This window comes from Triticum aestivum, chromosome 1A (assembly GCF_018294505.1).
Source record: "Triticum aestivum cultivar Chinese Spring chromosome 1A, IWGSC CS RefSeq v2.1, whole genome shotgun sequence".
Taxonomy (NCBI): domain Eukaryota; kingdom Viridiplantae; phylum Streptophyta; class Magnoliopsida; order Poales; family Poaceae; genus Triticum; species Triticum aestivum.
The window spans coordinates 15,502,820-15,509,256 of record NC_057794.1 but is presented as its reverse complement, the minus strand read 5'-3'; positions in this window follow the sequence as shown (position 1 = coordinate 15,509,256).

Here is a 6,437-nt window from a genome sequence, read left to right as displayed (position 1 = left end):
GGAACTTCAGGAGGGCACGAGTTCAAACTGCCGTATGGCTTGGGTCAGGACCAAGGAAGTATTTGACATTGTACGTCGCGAGTAATAAAATAATTATTCACAAAAAGTTCTGCTCCGGTGTACGCACGCCCAATTTTGTCTCTGAGCTCCAGGTTTGTGACACATTCTTTTTCAATTAATTACCCAAACTGTTGTCACCCTTTACCACATTTAATTAATGTATAGGAGTATTATTTTACGTTCTGGCTGGTCACCCTTACAGATCCAACCAGTTGATGCGTGAGTAGCTAGCAGTAATGCAGCACTGTTGCATGGGCGACTGTACGTACGTACGTGGCCTGTGGGCATGGAACGCTTGCAAGTGCATCGTGCATGCATGCGTGTGTACGTGCTTCATGGGCAACTGTGGCCTGTGGCCCCAGCTTTCTGGTTTCTGCCGGGTTATATGTGGATGGTTGTCGGTGCAGGCTGGCTGCACGCCGGATCCATCCATCATGGAAATGGGCAAGGCACGGGAGGCACGTGCGTGCATGCATGGGCGAGGTGAACGGAACAGAGACCGGATCCACGGTCTCGTGCAACCGTGCTCCGTCCGATACTCTGACAACCGTCAGATCTAATCACCATGCACATGATCACCTCCTTACTTCCTGTAACAATCACTCAGTTTCGAAAACAAATTCCCCTGTCCGCCATCCTGACGTAGCTGCGTCCAGCGCGGTGCCAACCCCCACCACCACAAAATCGTTGCCGCCGGCGCGCCGGCGGAACTAGTCCTTGTCGTGCTCGCCGGAGTTGCTGCTCCTCCTCCGTCTCTACCCCGCGAGCAGCTGCTAGCTCCAATCGAGCACGACGGCGACGACCTCTCACGTCTGACGCTTCTTCGGCGTTTTCTGCAACCAGAGCTATGTTTTCAAAACATGACTCATGTTGCAATGTCTGACCACTCACTCTCTAACGTCCGGCGCTCCTGCAGCGCTGCAACTCGGGCTATGTTTCTGAAACAAGATCCTTGTTGCAGAAAAAACCCTTCACAACCAAAACATTTCTTTTCTTTCTGAAACAAAAGATATGTTGCAGAAATCTTTTGAAACAAGACCCCAGTTGCAGAAAAAAAAACCTTCACCACCGAATCATTTTTTCTTTCTTTCTGAAACTAGTCATGTGTTGCAGAAATCTACTGAAACAAAACCCTTATTAAAAGAAAAGGACTGGCCACGCAAACTGACGTGTGGCCAGCGTGGCCGCTTGATCAAGATTGATCTGACGGCTACGCAAGTAGCGGATGCTCACGCGTGCATTAGCCGGCTGAAGGCAAGCTTTTCCCAAGAAATAAATAAACTACTTAAAAGAGGGAAACAGTAGCATCAATTTGGTTAAATCCATTATAAAACAGAAAACAATATATTAAATGCCGTAAGATTAACCTATCTTGAACCTGAAACTTTGGGATAAAAAATAGACTTCATTTTAAACCGCTTAAGCTGAAGCCTTGGTCGTAGAAGATGCAGCGTCCTCACTACAAATATGCACTAGTGGTTGGGGCGCCACCCGGTGGCGCCTCTTGAGGCGAGCTTGTGCGCACTAATCTTGCTATCGTATTTGTTAACGTGTCTGTTTGACAATAGGTTTAGTTTAGTGAGAAGACAGGCAGCACAGATGATACAACAACAAAACCCCGTTACACGTATCTAACCGACCGCGTACCCCTCGGGTCGCCCCCGTGGGCGACCAGGGGGAAACCCTAGCCGCCGGCGCCCGGACTCTCCCGCATCTCCTCCATCCTCGCCGCCGCCAGTAGCGCCGCCGGGCGAAGCCAGGCCGGCAGGGGCGGCGGCGGGGCTCCCTTCCCCTTCCCCCGAATGGGCTGGCGCGGGACGGCCAATCGAGAGGAGGCGCCGTATTTTTGCGGGGTGCGGCGGCGCTGCAGATGGATCCTGGCCGCGACGTGCACTGCGCGCCGGCGGTTGGGGTTCGTGCTCGCGGCGTGGTGCGGCCGCTGGATCTGGTGGTTGCGTGCGCCGTCGGTCTCGGGTCCGTTTCTTCGGGATCTGGTGCCTGATCACCGTCGGCCGGCGCAGGATGGTGGCTTTCGTCGCTGCCAGGTCGAGTCTTCCTTGATCCGGTGCCTGGGTGGATCTACGCCGGAGGTGTTGAGCCTTATGGTGCTTCCCTCTCTGGAGTTTTCGGGTCTTGGCTGCTGCCAGATCCAAAGCAGATGGAGATTGGTTGGACAGGAAGAGGACCGGAGGAAACTTTGGTCGGCTAGCTCGGCCCGGCATCGGCGACGGCTTTGACATCGTTACCCATCTTGATGGCGAAGTCGAGGTCCCTCCTATCCACCTCCGTTCCGTTCCCGGACGAAAGTCCAAAATCCGTCTTGGATTGGACGGCGGCGGCGCCCTTTGCGTCGTAACCTCCATGGAGGCGCCGTCTTGGGAGGCTTGGGCGTTTGGGGGAGTTGCTATGGGTGAACGGCTTCGTGTGTCAGTTCCAGCAGCGGCAATGGTGTGGTGGTTGGCAGGAGGAGCGGTGTTCTAACCGCGTCAGATGCGTCTGGTAAGAGATGTCAAGTCATACCTGACCGACAGGTGCTACGCTGTGTCATGCCTAGTCGGCAGGTGCTACGCACGACAGATCTTTCAGAGTGTCCGCGTCGGGATGGACGAGCGCAGAGCGGTGGAGCTGTCTGGCGTCATGGTGGCATCGACGGTAGCTAGACCGTGCAAGGTAGATGCAACAGTACAGCTCTGAAGATGGTTTGGTGGCAGGTGGCTGCGGTGGCCTCATACCCGGCAGGCGTCCTGGTTGAGGAGTGAGCCGGACTGGTAGGTACCCCATACCCGGCAGGCGTCCTGGTTGGGACCTCAGGTCTTAGATGTTTAGGTTTGGCTGTGATGTCTGTTTGGTATTAGGCCCAGACTATCAGCGCCCCTTCATCGATTGGATAGGTGTAGCGGCAGTTGTTGCTGAGAAAGTGGCTTTAGTCTTGCTGTTGTATGTCTTTGTAAGGTCTTGTGAGAATAATTAATAAAGTGGCTGTATGCATCGCCCAGATGCAGAGGCCGGGGGTCATCCTCCTTTTCTAAAACATACATAAAATAGATCAAGCTTAGAAGCTGACATGAGCATCTTGGTGCTGGGAAAATGAATTTAGTTGGCTCCATTGCTTACAGGCAATTGTGTTAGGCTGCATGTAGATTTTTACATTATTTTATACAGTGGTAATTACAAACAAGATTGGTTAATACCTGTTTATTTCCAATTTATGAACAAAATCTTATTTCAAGTTTCAATACTCAAGTTGGGAAAAGTTCCTGGTTAGAAAATACTGTGCATGCTCTACAGTTTTTCATGGTCAACTAAGATCAAAACCACCGAATCATGTGTAATGCAATAATTCAGAAGTACAACATGGCCTAGAAACGCCATAAGAATAAGATGACTTTAAGGTTTGATGCGGTAAACAAAGAGATGGCAAACAAGTTCAACAGTTTAGTTGCAAGGATCTAATTTCGAAATCAGATAAGAGACCTTCTAATTTTTTTTATTAACCAGCTGGAAGATAAATTAGTGCCCCCTGTCTGAATAAGTATAGTATATCACAACAGAACCAACAACAACAACAACAACAACAACAACAACAATAACAACAACAACAACAACAAAGCCTTTAGTCCCAAACAAGTTAGGGTAGGCTAGAGGTGAAACCCATAAGATCTCGCAACCAACTCATGGCTCTGGCACATGGATAGCAAGCTTCCACGCACCCCTGTCCATAGCTAGCTCTTTGGTGATACTCCAATCCTTCAGGTCTCTTAACAGACTCCTTCCATGTCAAATTCGGTCTATCCCGCCCTCTCTTGACATTCTCCGCACGCTTTAGCCGTCCGCTATGCACTGGAGCTTCTGGAGGCCTGCGCTGAATATGCCCAAACCATCTCAGACGATGTTGGACAAGCTTCTCCTCAATTGGTGCTACCCCAACTCTATCTCGTATATCATCATTCGGGACTTGATCCTTCCTCGTGTGGCCACACATCCATCTCAACATACGCATCTCCGCCACACCTAACTGTTGAACATGTCGCCTTTTAGTCGGCCAACACTCCGCGCCATACAACATTGCGGGTCGAACCGCCGTCCTGTAGAATTTGCCTTTTAGCTTTTGTGGCACTCTCTTGTCACAGAGAATGCCAGAAGCTTGGCGCCACTTCATCCATCCGGCTTTGATTCGATGGTTCACATCTTCATCAATACCCCCATCCTCCTGCAATATTGACCCCAAATACCGAAAGGTGTCCTTCCGAGGTACCACCTGGCCATCAAGGCTAACCTCCTCCTCCTCACACCTAGTAGTACTGAAACCGCACATCATGTACTCGGTTTTAGTTCTACTAAGCCTAAACCCTTTCGATTCCAAGGTTTGTCTCAATAACTCTAACTTCCTATATCACAACAGAACCATTTAACAAATTAAAATCCAGAAGAACCAAAACGTTCACAGCTGCACTTTGCCAAGGTGAAGCATTCAACTTATCTTCTTGTTGGTAAGTAGACAATAGAGCATAAAACAGATATGTAGAAGACGAACACCCAGCCATGTCAAAGTAAAAGTTAGATATGGTGACTCTACATTTGGTGTCTCCTGCAATGAAATACCAAAAAATCACCAATAGAATGGCGAAATTTAAGGTTGTCATACTGGAAGGACGTTTATCATTAGCAATAAAGAGAACATAATGAATAATCCAGAATTGGTACACCAATAGAATGGCCTAGCAGCTGAGCTCCTATTTCCCACAATCCTGAAGAAAAAAACAGTTGCTTGGTGAAAATTTCGGAAAATTATTCGGCAAGATCTTATAAGTACTGACCAAAAAAACATGTGTGCATAATGAAATAAGTTTTAAGTTCATTTGATCATGAAACTCCAAAGGAACTTTTGGATACTCATAATATTATTCTATTTTCCAAAAAAACATGAATAGTACATAACAAAAAGGTTTTATAAGTTAAATTGATCATGGAAACTCCAAAGGAACTTCTGGATGGTCATAACATTATTCTGTTTCGATAAACAAGTACTGCTTTTCTGCGGGTTCACAAAATTGATTGAACAATAGGACACCGAACCGACTATTAGAGAGAGTACTGAAATAGCTAGGTGCCTTTAAAACAATCTCCCTGAAATTTCCCGGTTTTGCGAAGAAGGATCTCTAAACCCTCTTCCTATAGCCTTCTTAAGAAGTCCGGAGTCAATCATTTTCCGGATGTACCAAGTCCCAAAAAATGCGGATTAAACAATGAAGTGTCTTTTTAAAGGTGTGTGATGCAGCAAAATTGGATTGGGCGTTGAGCGGCTGCATCATGTAGTTGCTATTGGTTCGTGCGTGCTTCGCCTACCTTTATAAAGTGAATGGGAACTACATAGGGCTTATAGGACCGATTTTGAATTCAACTACCTAGCCTCCAATATTTCTCGGTGAAAATCAGTAGAAACTAAGTATAGTAAGTAGTGATAAGTTTTGTTAAAAAATGCAATTGATAACAGGTTTACTTTAGCATAGCAAGGGAATTTCCTTGGTGAAATGGGCCAGTATGTTCAGCACTGGCGGAGCTAGGAAGAAAGTCTAGGGGGGGGGGGGCAAATGGTAAAACTGGCAGACCTGAGGGGGCCAGATACTAAATTTATATTCATCTAAACCCTCTAAAAAAATTCCTTCGCACTTTTTGCTTAGGCTGGGGGGGCCACAGCACCCCCAGGAGCACACATAGCTCCGCCACTGGTGTTCAGATGCAAACAATTTGTAATTGGCAGCAAAAGCAAGCTAAATGCTCAAACAGAGGATGCCAAACTTATGGATCAATGGAATAATTGCATAGAAAGTGAATAATGGTGAAGGGGAGATGAATCTTGACCCTAGATTGAACAAAGTAATTAGCTCACCTTGCCACTTAGACGACAAACGACCAACCTGAAGGAAAAGACGAGGCCGGCAAGCAAGATTTCCGAGGGAAATTACCTGTGAAAAATGCTTTGCACATTTCACCATTGGCTCCATTAATAGTTGAATGGAAGAAAAAATAGAAATTATGTGCAGAGCATTTCTTGAATGTACACACTCTGGAGAAGAGCAATTCGTGTCGATACTCTGCTGCGTTGTCGAGCAATAGAGCGATTATGTGCAGCAGCACGATCCTTGGTAGGGTCACTCAGGTTCATGTCACTCTTCTGCTCTCGGTTTCATGGCGCCAATGGAGGTGATTGTCCATAGATCCTACTATACACATTATTGTTGCTTGTTAGATTAGCAGCAGAAGGAAAACATGCATGCAAAGGTAATGTCATTGCTTGCTTGCATATTCTATAAGGTTTGTACCTAGCGATGCCTTCTCAGGGGAGTTCTGTTTCTAAGTCATGACCAACTCCTCCG